This window comes from Oncorhynchus gorbuscha, linkage group LG01, assembly GCF_021184085.1.
Source record: "Oncorhynchus gorbuscha isolate QuinsamMale2020 ecotype Even-year linkage group LG01, OgorEven_v1.0, whole genome shotgun sequence".
Taxonomy (NCBI): Eukaryota; Metazoa; Chordata; class Actinopteri; order Salmoniformes; family Salmonidae; genus Oncorhynchus; species Oncorhynchus gorbuscha.
Genome location: NC_060173.1, coordinates 19,444,684 through 19,464,178, shown reverse-complemented (window position 1 = coordinate 19,464,178; position 19,495 = coordinate 19,444,684). Strand labels below are relative to the sequence as shown.

Sequence of the window (19,495 nt, the reverse complement as noted above, 5' to 3'; positions counted from 1 at the left end):
AAGGCACTGCATCTCAGTGCTAGAGGCTTCACAACAGACCCTGGTTCGATCCCAGGCTGTATGACAAACGGCCGTGATCGGGAGTCCCATAGGGTGGCGCACAATTGGCCCAGCATCATCTGGGTTAGGGGAGGGTTTGACCGGGGTAAAATAAGAATTTGTTCTTAACTGACTTGCCTAGTTGAATAAATAAAAAACCTTGTAGAGTCCATGACCCGGCAAATTGAGGCTGTTCTGAGAGTAAAAGGAGGTGCAACTCAATATTAGGAAGGTGTTTCTAATGTTTTGTACACAGTGTATATAATGTTACCATTGTCTCACCATGCAAATCCTATGCAAGTAGATGAACACCTACTCAATTTTGCAGTGAAACCACTATCTTAATCCAACATCTGTCTCCCCTGTACAATTTATAACCAATAACATGGCAAAACTAAGCTTTTCTTTATACTGTAATTCATGCTTTTTGCTGCCAAAACTCTTACCTAAGCTTATCCTTGTCTGTATCCATACTGCTCTCGCTGTGGAAGATAATCAGATGCCATTAGTTTTACTGAACCACGTTAGATTAAGAATAATGTTTAACAGTTTCCTACTATCCATTTGCACTACACTATTCAGTGTCCCCCCTCAACAAAAATAAGGTAAGCCTAACAGACAAAAGGTTAAAAAAATTGAAACCGTTTCTTACTTACTCAAAAGAAAATCCATCAATTCTGTAAAGAAAAAAAAGGCATGAATCATTCTGTTGTCAGATGACTGTGGATCAGTAACAGATGGCAGGAAAATGACTGTACTTACAAATGAGTCAATATAGCACAATACAATTTTAAAAAAGGGTATTGCAGGATGTGCAAATTTCCCCATAACTATGGCTAGCAAAGTCGGAGCGTTAAATACTACATCTTAACTGTAAAACTCAGTGAACCCATCATCTTCAGCACCGACTGGTGGGAGGCTGGGGGGAGACTAAGGTGACTGAGTGCAAGGCCACAATGATTTGACGATGGTTACAGTAGGTGCTTACTGGTAGTCGGAGGTGCTGCCCTTCCTCTTGCGGGTGTAGTCCATGCCTTGGGTGTTGATGGAGCTGCTGATCAGCTCGGTGGAGCTGGGGGACATGAACTCATTCATCGTAGAGGTAATGTCCATTCTTTGGTCTGCCATTAGATAATCTTAAACAGAAACATGAATTAGAGCTAGACTGTAAATCTCAAGCTATACAGTTTACGTTGTACTTTGACCTATTTGGAGAAAGGATCATTCAAATGTATCCAGGAAAAATTGAGAAAGCAAGGCACAAAATGAGTCTCGCTCACCACAAATGTTCATTACAGCTTCTGGAATTTCCTTCCATCCATTTGCTCTGCTCTGGAGGGGAAAATGTATTACGTTCATTCAAAATCAGAACACTGAATATTTGGACATTTAATTTCTTCACAAAAACACAATTAAGTCAAGTTTGTTCTCTTTGTGAGAATAAAGACAGAGTGGGAATTTCATACTGTGCACTTGCCCCACCCACATGATTGTCAGGTCTGCTACAGACTAGAGACTGGTTGCCAGGATACCTCAGGAAAACATGTCATTTAGGACATGTCTGGATTACTAATTGATCTTGCAGGAATAGGAATGGACAGGAAGGACAATTCTCACTGCATCAAATAAATGCAGTGTCGCCTCATTATCAAACAGGGGCCTTAAAAATGTGTCATACTGCGTCAAAATGCACGTTATACCATACCTTGCCCAACTGGCATTTTTTCAATACATCAGTGGCACGCAACTCTACCATAAAAGTGCTGAGTCAGTAAAGAGCAGACAGAAGCCCAGCCACAGACCAGGGTTATAGATGATTTTGCTGACAACGTCACAAACATGCGCACGCGTCAATGGGGCAGAAGTCTATGAGTTGTGATTCTGGATCGCCAGGTAGCTACCAACAATGACAAGAAACCTCTATGTGGGGTTGTGCAAGTGACTCGATTCAGCTAATTTCATATTGTTCTTGAAACAGTGTCTTGTTTTGAGGTGTTTTGACTGATTTCATGTCAATGCTAATATGGCAAGAATTCACTAGCTAGCTAACAAACTACTAATAACATATTTGAGAGACATAAATATGTTTGCATAATGAGCATTTGTTGTTTTCATTCAACATTGGATATTAAATATAGTTTATATGAAAAAAATCTAAGCCAACCCTGTCTGTTTTGCCACAGCTGCTAAAACAACCAACCCGTCCATTAGCCTACCTACATTCATATTAGGCTGCCTCATGTCAAGTTCAAATGTATCTTAAGGACAGTGTGCTTGTGTGTAATCTCATCCCTGTCAGTCAGGTTATCTAAGTAAGAATGAGTCTTGTTGGGCAGTGAGTTCCAAGCCTCTCTTATTTTGAGTAGGGTGTCCAATCAAAAACACATCTTTTGACCAATTGGTAAAATAGTGTTAAAATGTGTAGATAGCTAATCCTCAAAGAAAGCCAATGGTCCAAACTTCATGTCTATCATAATCCTTTCAAAAGTAACTGGAATTTTTACCCTTGTAGGATGGTCAAAATTAGGGTAACTAAATCAATGGAGTCCAGAGGAAAAGAGTGGTAAAACACAAGAAAAAAATGCACAGCATTGTGTTAGCTAGGCTGGATGCAGTGAGAGAATGAAGGCTACCCGACAGGCTCATTTCCATTTGAACTCATCTACTTTCTTTTCGAATCCCCAGGACATTAAACAATAGAGTTAAGATAGCTTTCAATTGAGACATAGTATTTTCATACTTTAGTATATACTTTTCATTAGGGATGTGCATCTTTCCCTTGCAAGCAAATTCAATGCGCATCTGGATACATGGGCTCCAATACGTTTTGATTAGAGAACGAATTGATGCAAAACGATTTGTTGCATAAACATTTGCTGCATAAACACTAGGGCTGAGTCGTCTGTTCTTTCCACCAATCAATTTGTTAATGCAAACGGCTGTGCAACCACGAGGGTCAAGATATCCTGTGGGCGTGCCACAGGGTTGGTTATTCCTAATCTATATCAATGGCCTCGCTGCTGTGTCTTCCCATTCTCTTAGCTGATGATAACAATTAGATTTTAGCACAATCATTTTGATTCACTAATTAATGAAGCCATCTCAGGCATGGCCAAATTTTCTGAATGGTTCCAGATATCTTTAAAACAAATAAATAAATATCTCCTACTTTATTGTATTCACTAAAAAAAAAGCAAAAGTCAATTGGTTGGAATGAAACAAGTCACATCCACTAGATTCCTCATAGTTCTAATTGATGAAAAGTTATCCTGAATTTTTTTCTCAATTTGTCTGCAGCAAAGTGAGATAAAATCAGGTTGGTATTATCAGAAAGATTAGTGGTTTGGTTCATCAGGCTTACTCTATACTATAGCTTAATTTACCCAAAATACTCAACATACAAAATACGTTTGCAAGACTAGCCAACTCCTCATATTACCTAGCTCCATCTGCACCTTTGTTTAAGAAACTCAATATGTTGTCTATTTCCAACCTTAACATACACCAATTATGCACTTTGATCTACAAATACTTATACATCCCAGACAGTTTACCTAACCCTTCAATGGATTCTTCCAGATTAATTCTGAAATCTATTATAAAACACTCAATAGCTCACTCACTGCAATAACACTCACTGCAATAACCCTCACTCTCCCCACTGCCAAACCTCAAATAGAGAATTCTCTATCAGATACAGAGGTCCCATACTCTGGAATTCTTATCTTCACATTGCCAAAATCATCATCATCATCATCATCCCTCAATAACTTCAAGTGAAAACTGGAGCTCAGCCTGATGAACCAAACTACTCAGTAATCTCCTCCATATAGCCTAACTCTCTCTCACAGACCAAGTTTTTTTTAGTGTGATTACTGATAAATTAATTCATACATTTATAATTAGTAGTTTGTTTTATTTGTTTTAACAACAAAAATGTACTTGTATCTGTATTTCTGTTTATCACTTGTTTCTTTGTTGCAAATACATTAACTATAAACACAATTACTGCCATTCGACTGAAAAGTTGTTACTGAAATCCCTAATTAGTTTAGTAAAAAAAAAAATAAAAAAAAGTATTCTCAACCCTTGCTCTCTTTACGCGACACCTGAACACATTGCATGCAAGAGGCCAATAGGACCTAGGCCAATAGCATGTCATAATCAAATCAATAAATTGGTTATAACAAAACTCTGAACACATAAAACATGTGACCGCAAAATGGATGCAGAGGATGTGACAAATAAACTTGAAATGGAGAAATATTTACTGGTTGCTCAGGAGGTAAAAGGGAAGTCAGATGTGTGGAATAAATTTGACTAGTGGAAAAAACTGAAGATCAAGATAAAGGAGCAAGTGCTGTGTGCCAAACAGGTGCAATTATTTATAATGTGTGTGTATGTAGATTTTTTTTTACCAGAGTCCGGTGTAACTTCTTATTTTTTTGTAAAGCCTTTAATACAGCAAAGACTAAAAACAGTCACATTCATTCATTAATGCAATTTTCTGAAATAGAACAATTTAGGGCTATTTATTGTTTAAACTGGATGCTTTGTTATTTTAAAACTAAAATGCTTAATTGCATTTTAAAATCATGAATGACTCATACGCTGTGTAATGACATGAACTAATGATAGATACAGTAGCCTATAGAAGTATTTAGGGTTGCAAAGGGTCAGAAACTTTCCGGTAAATTTCCAGAATTTTCCCGGAAATTTTCCATGGGAAGTTAAGCCCGGGAATTTGGATTATATTCATTTAAAAAAAGTTAGCTTATCACAGTGAGCCTTTTTTGTGGGATAAACATAAGGCAATTCTAGGTCTTGTGGCATAGTTTAAACAAAGCATCCCCAATTCAATGGAATTGCAACCCACTGCATGCACAGTGCATTTTCCATTACATGCGCAGTGTACTCTTGTTAAGGTATTTTCTAAGAATAATGACTAAATTATGTATACATTTCAATCAGAACTATGACTAAACAGAATACTATGTTACTGTACGATGTATGAATCTTATTATAATCCTAGTACTGAATATAAATGTGTGTAATTATAATCAACAATTAGAACAAAGACTGTCTGTTCCTTGTTAGAAACGAATGAAGTTATTGTCAGACTGGCTGGAAGGATGTGTTCCTTACGGGACATCTTACCTACACAGGGAGAAGAGAGACCTTGGGCTAGTTGTAAATTATTTAACAGGTGGTGGACGATGTGGGAAGGCTTGTGAACTATATACTGCTATTGTATCAGAGTGGAGGGACAGTTTAAAACCTGTCGTCATTTTTAGTTTATAACCTGTTGTAAATTGTACCATGATCAGTACTCTCGAGAATAAACGTTATTGAATGATTTTGAGACTGGCCTCTGTCCATTTTATGCAAATAAGTATCTTACAAATTCTTAGGAATGGGCAGTGTTTTAATTGAATTGGTTAATAAACGTATAGGATTCTAATTCCATCACATGTACAGCTGATTCTCAAGATCTTGCACACTAATGAGATGCTATTGAGCCCACACTACTACATTGTCTGAGCCAAGGACTATATGCTTTCTGGTAAGTTTTGATTACAATACTGAGTGGGGTGAATATATTTTATGACATACATTGTTATTATTTTTTAAACGAATAAATAGTAGACAACAGCAAAGTGTGTTTAACTTCTTTGGGATAGGGGGCAGCATTTTCACTTTTGGATGAATAATGTTCCCAGAGTGAACTGCCTCCTACTCAGTCCCAGATGCTAATATATGTATATTATTATTATTAGCATTGGATAGAAAACTCTGAAGTTTATAAAACTGTTTGAATGATGTCTGAGTATAACAGAACTCATTTGGCAGGCAAAAACCTGAGAAAAAAAATCTAAACAGGAAGTGGGAGGTTTGAGGTTTGTAGTTTTTGAACTCACCCCTATTGAATACACAGTGGGATATTGGTTGTTGCACTTCCTAAGGCTTCCACTAGATGTCAACCGTCTTTAGAACGTTGTTTCAGGCTTCTCATGTGATGTGGGACCAGATGGGAGCTCTTTGAGTCAGTGGTCTGCCTACAGCCCCGTTCTCAGTCACACACTTTCACTTGAGGTAGCTGTCGTTCCATTGCTTTTCTACAGACAATAGAATTCTCCGGTTGGAACATTATTGAACTTTTATGATAAAAACATCCTAAAGGTTGATTCTATATTTAGTTTGACAAGTTTCGACCTGTAATATAACTTTTAATGTTTCGTCCGAATGGACCAGATCGCACGTTTGGATTTGTTTACCAAACGCCCTAACAAAAGAAGCCATTGGACATAAATGGACATTATCGAACAAAACAAGCATTTATTGTGGAACTGCGATTCCTGGGAGTGCATTCTGATGGAGATTATCAAAAAGGTAAGTGAATATTTATAATGCTATTTATGGATAATGTTGACAGCCCAACATGACGGATATTTCTTTGGCTAGTTTGGGCTCTGAGCACCATTCTCAGATTATGCTTTTTCCGTGAAGTTAAAAAAAAATCTGACACAGCGGTTGAAGTGTATCTATATTTCCATGTCTAAAAATGGTATTTTCATCAACATTTATAATGAGTATTTCTGTGAATTCACGTGGTTCTCTGCAATATCAATGCATGTTTTAGAACTACTGAACGTAACACGCCAATGTAAAATAAGATTTTGGGATATAAATATGAACTTTACCGAACAAAACATACATGCATTGTGTAACATGAAGTCCTATGAGTGTCATCTGATGAAGATCAAAGGTTAGTGATTATTTCTTCCTCTCTTTGGCTGGAAAAAAATGGCAGAGTTTTTCTGTGAGTTGGTGGTGACCTAACATAAATCGTTTGTGGAGCTTTCGCTGTAAAGCATTTTTGAAAATCAGACATTATGGCTGGATTAACGAGAATTTTATCTTTAAAATGGTGCCTAATAGTTGTATGTTTGAGAAATTTGATTTATGAGATTTCTGTTGATTTGTATTTGGCGCTCTGCAATTTCATTGGCTGTTGGCGAGGACCCCAGTCCTAGACAGGTTAAATAATTTCTAACTTAACAATTTCTGCTAGTTTGTTTTTAGCTTGCTTGAGCCTGCTAACTGAGGAGTGAACATTTACCCGTTCCCATACACGCTTCATTTTAAAACATTTATCTTACAAAGGAGTTGTTTAATCTAACTGCTTAACTATTTATCTGTACATTGAATTGTATTCGTTTTTTTTAAACTCATTTTTTCTTAATCGTTACAGGAAAATGCCACAGGCACCATCTGATGTGTGGAGACAAATCCCTGCAGATACTATAGAAGGAAAAGCTGTGTACATTTGCAAATACTGTGCCAAATAATATGTGAAGAATGCAACAAAGATGCAGAATTATCTGGACAAGTGCATAACGTTTTCTCAGCGCTCACAACAAGCAACCTCTGACAAAAGTTCCTCTACTTCTACTCGAGGTGAAAATGATGAATCAGACACCTTATTGATAGGAACAGCTCATGGTCCTCCTGGAATCAGAAGGTTTTTTGACTCAATCGTGGAACGTAGTCAGAGAAATGCTGATGAATGTCTTGCTCGAGCTGTGTATGCAGCTGGTTCATCTCTGATGCTTCCAAGTACTGGACAAGTTCTGAATATTCTTCACCCAACATACACCCCTCCAACCAGACATACTTTATCTACTCATTTGCTGGATGCAGAGTTCAGAGTTCAAGTGAAGGTCAAGCAAATTATAGAGAAAGTAGACTATTGCAATCAACTCTGATGGGTCGTCGAGGAATAATTAACTACATCATCTCCACCCCTCAACCAGTATTCTACAAGAGCACAGACAAGGGACAACAGACACACCAGTCTCTGCATTGCAGATGAGCTGAAGGCAGTCATCAGTGACCTTGGACCACAGAAGGTATTTGCACTGGTGACAGACAACGCTGCAAACATGAAGGCTTCTTGGTCTAAAGTGGAGGAGTCCTATCCTCACATCACACCCATTGGCTGTCCTGCTCATGCATTGAATCTGCTCCTCAAGGACATCATGGCACTGAAAACAATGGATACACTCTACAAGAGAGAGCCAAGGAAATGGTTAGGCATGTGAAGGGTCATCAAGTTATAGCAGCAATCTACCTCACCAAGCAAAGTGAGAATAAGAGCACCGCATTGAAGCTGCCCAACACCCGTTGGAGTGGTGTTATCATGTTTGAGTCCTGGAAGGGAAGGAGTCTCTCCAAGAAATGGCCATATCACAGTCTGCCGACATGGACAGTCCCATCAAGAGGATCCTCCTGGATGATGTATTTTGGGAGAGAGTGGTAAAAACAGCCCAAAACCTATAGCAGTAGCCATTGCACAGATTGAGGGAGACAATGCCATCCTGTCTGATGTTCAAACTCTGCTTGTAGATGTAAGAGAAGAAATCGGTACTGCCCTTCCCACTTCACTTTTGCTCCAAGCAGAGGAGACTGCAGTTCTGAAATGAATCAAAAAGCGCAAATACTTCTGCCTGAAGCCCATACATGCCGCAGCGTACGTTGGACCTAAAGTATACTGGCAAGAGCATCCTGTCTGGTGCAGAGATCAACAATGATCAACTATGGTGTCGTCACTACATAGTCTCGCCACCTTGGCCTGGATGACGGCAAGGTTCTTGGCAGTCTGGCGAAGTACACATCCAAGCAGGTGCTTTGGGATGGAGATGCAATATGGCAGTCGAGACAACATATGTCATCAGCCACCTGGTGGAAGGGACTTTGTGGATCTGAGGCTATTTCCCCTGTTGCTTCCATCATCCTCCAAATCCCACCAACATCAGCCACCTCAGAGCGCCACTGGTCCTTATTTGGGAACACATAACAAAGCATGCAACAGGCTGACCAAAATAAGGGTTGAAAAATATGCCCGGATGGCCACCAATTTAAGGCTTTTTGAGCCCGACACATCCTCAACAGGGTTGAAAAGTGACAGTGAAGACGAGGCCTCAGAGGATGACTGACACCTCCAGACAGAGTCTGATGTTCAAGAGGAGGACATTGAGGAGGTCCAGGGAGAAGACATGGAAGCCTGAGGGGAAGACAGTCTAGAAACGAAAGCTTTGGTTATATAATTTTACAGATGTATTCTTGAAAACATTTAGGGGAGATGCAATGGATAATTGGGGATCATTCAATATTATCCTTCTTTTGTTTATTCAGTGAAATCCCATGTGAAGTCAACTCAACTAAAGTTCAATTCGTAACTAAATTGTTTTTAAAAATTTATATTGAAGGATTTAATCATTTGCAATTACAGTATTTGAGTATTTGAGTTTCTTTTCATGTGACAACACTGAAGAAATTACACTTTGCTACAATGTAAAGTAGTGAGTGTGCAGCTTGTATAACAGTGTAAATTTGCTGTCCCCTCAAAATAACCATTAATGTCTAAAGCGCTGGCAACAAAAGTGAATAATACACCCCTAAGTGAAAATGCCAAAATTGGGCCCAATTAGCCATTTTCCCTCTCCGGTGTCATGTGACTCGCTAAGTGTTACAGGGTCTCAGGTGTGAATGGGGAGCAGGTGTGTTAAATTTGGTGTCATCGCTTTCACACTCCCTCATACTAACTGGTCACTGGAAGATCAACATGGCACCTCATGGCAAAGAACTCTGAGGATCTGAAAAAAAGAATTGTTGCTCTACATAAAGATGGCCTGGGCTATAAGACAATTGCCAAGACCCTGAAATTTAGCTGCAGCATGGTGGCCAATACCCTGAAACTGAGCTGCATACAGCGGTTTAACTGGACAGGTTCCACTCAGAACAGGCCTCGCCATGGTCGACCAAAGAAGTGGAGTGCGCATGCTCAGCGTCATATCCAGAGGTTGTCTTTGGGAAATAGACATATGAGTGCTGCCAGCATTGCTGCAGAGGTTGAAGGGGTGGGGTGGGTCAGCCTGTCGGTGCTCAGACCATACACCGTACACTGCATCAAATTAGTCTGCATGGCTGTCATTCCAGAAGGAAGTCTCTTCTAAAGAAGATGCACAAGAAAGCCCGCACACAGTTTGCTGAAGACAAGCAGACTAAGGACATCGAGTACTGGAACCATATCCTGTGGTCTGATGAGACCAAGATAAACTTATTTGATTCAGGTGGTGTCAAGCATGTTTGGGGGCAAACCAGGTGAGGAGTACAAAGACAAGTGTGTCTTGCCTACAGTCAAGCATGGTGGTGGGAGTGTCATGGTCTGGGGCTGCATGAGGGCTGCCGGCACTGGGGAGTTCATTGAGGGAACCATGAATGCCAACATGTACTGTGACATACTGAAGCAGAGCATGATCCCCTCCCTTCGGCGACTGGGCTGCAGGGCAGTATTCCAACATGATAACGACCCCAAACACACCTCCAAGACGACAACTGCCTTGCTAAAGAAGCTGAGGGTAAAGGTGATGGACTGGCCAAGCATGTCTCCAGACCTAAAACCCTGTTGAGCATCTGTGGGGCATCCTCAAACGGAACTTGGAGGAGTGCAAGGTCTAACATCCACCAGCTCCGTGATGTTGTCATGGAGGAGTGGAAGAGGACTCCAATGGCAACCAGTGAAGCTCTGGTGAACTCCATGCCCAAGAGGGTTAAGGCAGTGGTGGAAAATGTTGGTGGCCACACACAATATTGACTCTTTGGGCCCAATTTGGACGTACTCACCTTTGTTGCCAGAAGTTTAGACATTAATGGCTGTGTGTTGAGTTATTTTGAGGGGACAGCAAATTTACACTTATATAAACTGTATACTCACTACCTTACATTGTAAGTGTAATTTATTCAGTGTTGTCACATGAAAAGACACTCAAATATTTACAAAAATGTGAGGGGTGTACTCACTTCGTGATATACTGTATGTCTACTTATGATATGGTAGAAGGTTGGTTTCTGTCTCCATATGATATTGTAAATATATCCAATGCAAAAACATCTTAACCTTTCTAGTACAACATTCCGCTGAAAAAGGCAGTGTGCGAAATTCAAACATTTCTTTTATAAATATGTAACTTCACACATTAACAAGTCCAATACAGAAAAAGAAAGAAACATCTTGTTAATCTACCCATCGTGTCCGATTTCAAAAATGCTTTACAGTGAAAGCACAACATATGATTATGTTAGGTCATAGCCAAGTCAAAAAAACAGCCATTTTTCCAGCAAAAGATAGAAGTCACAAAAAGCAGAAATATAGATCAAATGTATCACTAACCTTTGATGATCTTCATCAGATGAGACTCCTAGGACATCATGTTTCACAATGCATGTATGTTTTTTGAAGAAATACTCATAAACATTGATAAACGATACAACTGTTATTCACAGAATTAAAAATAGACTTCTCCTTAATGCAACCGCTGTGTCAGATTTCAAAATAACTTTACGGAAGAGCATAATCTGAGAACGGCACTCAGAACCCAATCCAGCCAGAGAAATATCCGCCATTTTGGAGTAAACAGACGTTTGAAACAAAATAGATATTCACTTACCTTTGATGATCTTCATCAGAAGGCACTCCCAGGAATCCCAGTTTGACAATAAATGACTGATTTGTTCCATAAAGTCCATCCTCTATGTCCAAATAGCCACTTGTTAGAGTGTTCAAACCCAGTAATCCATCTTTATGAGGCGCGAGCACTTCGCCCAGACAAACTCGAAAAGTTCCGTTACAGGTCGTAGAAACAAGTCAAACAATGTATGGAATCAATCTTTAGGAAGTTAACATAAACATCAGTTCAATCTGGGCACGCTATTCATCCAAAAGTGAAAATGCTGCCCCCTATTCCAAAAAGGTTAAATGGTATTAATATTACATTTGCATATATTTCAGATAAATCCCATATATTCCCACGGAAAGTTTCCACTTATGAATATTCCCCAAAATGTGCAACCCTAGATGCACCATTATATTGTGTAAGAACAATCATATACAATTTCAGTAGCATGTCTTAAACTGATTGACATCCCCACAGCCTCCACAATGGATCAGTCCACTCAGCGCGAATCAGACAGGTGTATTGTACTTTTTTTTTGCTACTCGACCAACCAACCAACCAAACAATCAACTAAATAGGGTCAGCCCCAGTAAACACATTCATTTTACATTCTAAATGTAAAATCTGCTGCTGATGGAGCTCATGAGCTGGATCGGTCTGAACTGACTGCGCGCGTGTGTGTGTGTAAAAACTATGTCCAATGCATTGAAGGTCCCCAAGAACACAGTGGCCTCCATCATGCTTAAATGGAAGAAGTTTGGAACCACCAAGACCCTTCCTAGAGCTGGCCGCCAAACTGAGCAATCGGGGAAGAAGGGCCGTGGTCAGGGAGGTGAGCAAGAAGCCGATGGTTACTCTGACAGAGCTCTAGCATTCCTCTGTGGAGATGGGAGAAGCTTCCAGAAGGACAACCATCTCTAAAGCACTCTACCATAAAGGCCTTATTGGTGCAGTGGCCAGACAGAAGCAAATCCTCAGTAAAAGGCCCAGGGTAGCACACTTGGAGTTTGCCAAAAGGCAACTAATGACTCTCAGACCAGGGAAAACTAGATTATCTGGTCTGATGAAGATTGAACTCTTTGGCCTGAATGCAAAGTGTCACATCTGGAGGAAACCTGGCACCATCCCTATGGTGAAGCATGGTGGTGACAGCAACATGCGGTGGAGATGTTTTTCAGAAGCAGAGACTAGTCAGGATCGAGGCAAAGATGAACGGAGAAAAGTACAGAGATCCTTGATGAAAACCTGCTCTAGAGCGCTCAGGACCTAGGGGGCAAAGGTTCACCTTCCAACAGGACAACGACCCCAAGCACACAGCCAAGACAACGCATGAGTGGCTTCAGGACAATGTCTCAGAATGTCCTTGAGTGGCCCAGCCAAAGCCCGGAATTGAACCCGATCAAACATCTCTGGAGAGACCTGAAAATAGCTGGTGCAGCAACGCTCCCCAGTTAACCTGAGAGCTTGAATGGATCTGCAGAGAAGAATGGGAGAAACTCCCCAAATACAGGTGTGTCAAGCATGTAGAGTCATACCCAAGAAGACTCGAGGCTGTAATTGCTCCCAAAGGTGCTTCAACAAAAGTACTAAGTAAAGGGTCTGAATACTGATGTAAATGTGATATTTCAGTTTTATTTTTAATGAAATTGTTAGACTCCTACTTTTCATATTAATGCAAAATTGTATTTTTCTAAATTTCTCACAAAAACAAGCCTCTCTCTGAAATGTCAAAGGAGCACTTTACATTTAATTCAGCTTGTCATGTGAATTTTGCAAACCTCGGAAACAACTGAAGACGACCACCACAACAAACCCTAAAAGGTTGCGACGAGAAAGCTGCACCGCTCTGTCAACGGGCCTCGATGCTTATTATCAGACGTATTAGTTTACAAAAATCTGGATATAATATACTGTTAATGAAATGTTAGAGAGACAGCACTGAATGATTCAGAACATGAATAATCATATTTGTCTTGGTCCTCCAGGACACCTACAGCTCCAGATGTCACAGGAAGGCCAAAAAGATCATCAAGGAAAACAACCACCCGAGCCACTCCCTGTTCACCCCACTATCATCCAAAAGGAGAGGTCAGTAAAGGTGCATCAAAGCTGGGACCCAGAGACTGAAAAACAGCTTCTACCTCAAGGCCATCAGACTGTTAAACAGTCATCACTAACAGAGTGGCTGCTGCCAACATACAGACTCAATCAAATCTCTGGCCACTTTAATAAAAAGGTATCTTTATTAAATCACCACTTTAATAATGTCTACATAACTCATCTAATATGTAGTCGTGGCCAAAAATTGAGAATGACACAAATGTTAATTTTCAAAGTCTGCTGCCTCAGTTTGTATGATGGCAATTTGCATATACTCCAGAATGTTATGAAGCGTGATCTGATGAATTGCAATTAATTGCAAAGTCCCTCTTTGCCATGCAAATTAAATGAATCCCCAAAAAACATTTCCACTGCATTTCAGCCATGCAACAAACGGACCAGCTGATATCATGTCAGTGATTCTCTCGTTAACACAGGTGTGAGTGTTGACGTGGACAAGGCTGGAGATCAATCTGATAATGCTGATTGAGTTCAAACAGACTGGAAGCTTCAAAAGGAGGGTGGTGCTTGGAACCATTGTTCTTCCTCTGTCAACCATGGTTACCTGCAAGGAAACATATGCCCTCGGAGTGTAGTGTCAGGAAAATAACCTCACACTCAACGTCAACAAAACTAAGGAGATGATTGTGGACATCAGGAAACAGCAGAGGGAACACCCCCCTATCCACATCGATGGAACAGTAGTGGAGAGGGTAGCAAGTTTTAAGTTCCTCGGCATACACATCACAGACAAACTGAATTGGTCCACTCACACAGACAGCATCGTGAAGAAGGCGCAGCAGCGCCTCTTCAACCTCAGGAGGCTGAAGAAATTTGGCTTGTCACCAAAAGCACTCAAACTTCTACAGATGCACAATCGAGAGCATCCTGGCGGGCTGTATCACAGCCTGGTACAGCAACTGCTCCGCCCTCAACCGTAAGGCTCTCCAGAGGGTAGTGAGGTCTGCACAACGCATCACCGGGGGCAAACTACCTGCCCTCCAGGACACCTACACCACCTGATGTTACAGGAAGGCCATAAAGATCATCAAGGACATCAACCACCCGAGCCACTGCCTGTTCACCCCCCTATCATCCAGAAGGCGAGGTCAGTACAGGTGCATCAAAGCTGGGACCGAGAGACTGAAAAACAGCTTCCATCTCAAGGCCATCAGACTGTTAAACAGCCACCATTAACATTGAGTGGCTGCTGCCAACACACTGACATTGACTCAACTCCAGCCACTTTAATAATGGGAAGTGATGGGAAATTATGTAAATATATCACTAGCCACTTTAAACAATGCTACCTTATATAATGTTACGTACCCTACATTATTCATCTCATATGCATACGTATATACTGTACTCAATATCATCGACTGCAACTTATGTAATACATGTATCACTAGCCACTTTAACTATGCCACTTTGTTTACATACTCATCTCATATGTATATACTGTACTCAATACCATCTACTGTATCTTGCCTATGCTGCCCTGTACCATCACTCATTCATATATCCTTATGTACATATTCTTTATCCCCTTACACTGTGTATAAGACAGTAGTTTTGGAATTGTAAGTTAGATTACTTGTTGGTTATTACTGCATTGTCGGAACTAGAAGCACAAGCATTTCGCTACACTCGCATTAACATCTGCTAACCATGTGTATGTGACAAATAAAATTTGATTTGACCGTCATATTGCTTTGCACAAAAAGGGCTTCACAGGCAAGGATATTGATTGCACCTAAATCAACCATTTATCGGATCAAGAACATCAAGGAGAGCAGTTCAATTGTTGTGAAAAAGGCTTCAGGATGCCCAAGAAAGTCCAGCAAGCGCCAGGACCGTCTCCTAAAGTTGATTCAGCTGCAGGATCAGGGCACAACCAGTACAGAGCTTGTACCAACATATCCTCCAAGAGCAACTTCTCCCAACCATCCAGGAACAGTTTGGTGACGAACAATGCCTTTTCCAGCATGATGGAGCACCTTGCCATAAGACAAAAGTGATAACTATTTGGCTCTGAGAACAAAACATTGATATTTTGGGTCCATGGCCAGGAAACTCCCCAGACCTTAATCCCATTGAGAACTTGTGGTCAATCCTCAAGAGGCGGGTGGACAAACAAAAACCCACAAATTCTGGCGAACTCCAAACATTGATTATGCAAGAATGGGCTGCCACCTGTCAGGATGTGGGCCAGAAGTTAATTGACAGCATGCCGGGGAGGATTGCAGAGGTCTTGAAAAAGAAGGGTCAACACTGCAAATATTGACTCTGCATCAACTTCATGTAATTGTCAAAAGCTTTTGACACTTATGAAATGCTTGTAATTATAATTCAGTATTCCATAGTAACATCTGACAAAAATATCTAAAGACACTGAAGCAACAAACTTTGTGGAAATTAATGTGTCATTCTCAACTTTTGGCCATGACTGTATATACTGTTTTCTATACCATCTACTGCATCTTGCCTATGCCGTACGACCATCGCTCATCCATATATTATATGCACATATTCAACGTTTTACATTTGTGTGTAAATGGTAATCGTTGTGAATTTGTTAGATATTACTGCAATGTTGGAACTAGAAGCATTTTGCGACACTCGCATTAACATCTGCTAACCATGTGTATGTGACCAATCAAATTTGATTTGAAAATGTATTTTATAAACACAAGGAAGTGAAATTTCATCACCAAAGTGCATTTTTCACCCACTCTGGGCAGAGTTGGTAGACACCCCATAGTGAGTGATACCATACCTTGGTTTGCGATGAAGAGAGAGAAACACCTCCTCGTTGGTTGGCCTGGCTGCTATTCCTCCTCTGGGACACTGGGATAGGTGCTCTACCTGTACAGAGAAGAGGACTGTCAGATGTGTTCCGACTATGGCACAAATAGGTCAAGGTCAAGGATCAGTGTTTTTCACTAGTGCCAGCTATACTGCCGGTTACACACTTATTTTCAGCCGGGTACTTTTTCCAAGTTAGAGAGAAAGTAGTTAAAAAAATAAAAATTCTTTACAATTAGCAAGTCAGAAGAAAAGTCAGCCCAGCCCTCTCCCACTAGAATGAACGATAAGAATTAGGCTTGGGTAAATACCTGCAGTCAACTTGTACAATACATTAGAAGATAAAGATCATGTTCTTCATTTCACCGGTCATTTCAAGCTTACCAGCCACGTGGTGTTTATTTACAATTTTTATTTTACCTTTATTTTACTAGGCAAGTCAGTTAAGAACAAATTCTTATTCTCAATGACGGCCTATGAACAGTGGGTTAACTGCCTGTTCAGGGGCAGAACGACAGATTTGTCAGCTCGGGGGGTTGAACTTGCAACCTTCCGGTTACGCTCTAACCACTAGGCTACCCTGCCGCCCCAAGCAGACAATGACGAGAGAACTGTACTGTGAGTCATTAACTGTACTGCAGCAAGTGCCAGGTGACCTGGAATGTGCTAAAAGTTCTACAATTGTGCATTTGGTTTGCTCATTTAGTACAGTAATTTCCAGACTATAAGCCGCTACTTTATTCCCACACTTTGAACCTCGCGGTTTATACAATGACGCGGCTAATTTATGGATTTTTCCCGCTTTCACAAGATTCATGCCGCCAAAAAACTGAGCACAGTCACATAATGTGACGTAAATCGAGCGCACTCAAACTTCCCATCATTCTGATTACGGTAGTAATGGCAAAGACATGGAGAAATGCATATGATGCAGCTTTCAAGTTGAAGGCGATAAATCTGGCTGTTGGAAAAGGAAATAGAGCTGCTGCACGGGAGCTTGGCCTTAATGAGTCGATTATAAGACGTTGGAAACAGCAGCGTGAGGAACTGACTCAGTGCAGAAAGACAACAAAAGCGTTCAGAAGGAAGAAAAGCAGATGGCCCAAAGTATTTGCAGCCACTCGACATCAGTGTAAATTGTGCATTTAAGGTGGCTCTCCTTGTTCAGTGGGAGGCTTGGATGACAAGTGGGGAGAAATCCTTCACTAAAACGGGCCGCAGGCAAAGAGCATCTTATGGTCAAGTCTGCCAGTTGGTCCTGACAGCTTGGAGCGTTGTCAAAAAATCCACTATCATCAACGGGTTTCGAAAGGCTGGACTGCTGCGTGTTGAAGGGGCAGCATGAGCTCAGCGGGGTATTTGCCTCCGGATGAAAGTGACGAGAGCGACAGTGAAAACGATCCAACATCGGATGAAGCAATTCTGAGGCTATTCAACTCCGACACCGAAGGAGATGACTGTGCTGCTGCTCCAGTTTCAACTGTTCTGCCTTATTATTATTTGACCATGCTGGTCATTTATGAACATTTGAACATCTTGGTCATGTTCTGTTATAATCTCTACCCGGCACAGCCAGAAGAGGACTGGCCACCCCACATAGCCCGGTTCCTCTCTAGGTTTCTTCCTAGGTTTTGGCCTTTCTAGGGAGTTTTTCCTAGCCACCGTGCTTTTACACCTGCATTGTTTGCTGTTTGGGGTTTTAGGCTGGGTTTCTATACAGCACTTTGAGATATCAGCTGATGTACGAAGGGCTATATAAATAAATTTGATTTGATTTGATTTGATGACTTCAGTGGTTTCAGTGCACAGGAGGAGGAAGATAGTGACCAATGACTTTCTTGGTAGGCTGCTGTTTTAATTTTTGTTACAAGCAGTGTTTCGTTTAAAGGCTGTGTAAAGTTAATTTGTTTCAATGTACTGGTAGGCACCTGCGGCTTATAGACATGTGGCTTATGTACAAAATACATATTTTTTTATAATTCAGTGGGTGCAGTTTATATTCAGGTGCGCTTAATAGTCCAGCAATTACAGTAGCTAGTTAGCTATCTAGCTAAGTGGTTAGCTTCTTTCAAAATCAAGCATAGTTTTGTAATAGCAGAGAATCCCCTCTTATATCAATAGCCTTGCCGTCTAATATTAGTTTTGTGAGTGCAGCAAACAGAGTAGAATGTTTTGTTAATTCTATAACTTTGAGCTGGGATGTCTGTCCTGAAAATTGTTTAGGTCAGAGACTATATGCAATGTACTCGTTAGCATTTATCATTCTAAATGGGATTTCACATGTATTTGTTAGCATTGCTAAGATTACAGCGACTCAGTGGGGTTATAAAATAGCAGCCCTTGTGTTCAGCAATGTGTGTTGTGTACACTACGGTTGCAGTCAAATTTCTTTACACAGAAGGAGAAAGCATGATGCTCCTTTAACGTCTTTGTGGGTCAATTTGCACATCCCATATAATGTGGTAATGATGAGTCGAAATCCACTTAGCCTATTGTTTTCCGGCACAATCATTTATTTTCTTTCACGATTCATATGCAGCCAAAGTGCTAGCGCATAGGCTTACTCTGATTTTATTGATGAAAAGCAAGCTTGACTAGTTTATAAATGGTGTCCAACTGACTGAATTAAGTCGATCTCATATCCTTGTCATTCATAAATCATAGTTATGTCCATTACATTTACATTTAAGTCATTTAGCAGACGCTCTTATCCAGAGCGACTTACAAATTGGTGCATTCACCTTATGACATCCATGATAATGCCTGCAGAACAACTAAAGTTCTCGTTTGTATTTTTTCGATATGAAGTCCATTAGGACTTGCCAGATCCAAATCGCATCAGTAAGAGAGCAGTTTATTTGGCTCCCTAATTTGCATACTGGTAGGCTTTTTGGTGAATATCTGCAGATAAATTATGAAAACCAAAGAATCTTCCTCACTGCAGGAACAATAGGTAGGCTAGAGGAGTGAGCCTTACTCTGGTCCAAAATATAAAAACAAAACAGAATTTATTGTTTTAAAAGCTAATTATA

At 40.6% G+C, this 19,495-nt stretch overlaps 1 pseudogene across 1 annotated transcript in view; it reads right to left on the bottom strand.

Moving 5' to 3' along the window:
* Window positions 1-19,495, bottom strand: part of LOC124034280 — a 33,992-nt pseudogene that overhangs the window by 6,104 nt on the left and 8,393 nt on the right. The window contains exons 2-6 of the transcript XR_006838548.1: window positions 16,435-16,523; window positions 1,320-1,371; window positions 1,028-1,175; window positions 696-716; window positions 486-521 (exon numbers count right to left, since the gene is read on the bottom strand). The product of XR_006838548.1 is annotated as an aryl hydrocarbon receptor nuclear translocator-like protein 1 (transcript). The remainder of the gene's footprint in view (window positions 1-485; window positions 522-695; window positions 717-1,027; window positions 1,176-1,319; window positions 1,372-16,434; window positions 16,524-19,495) is intronic.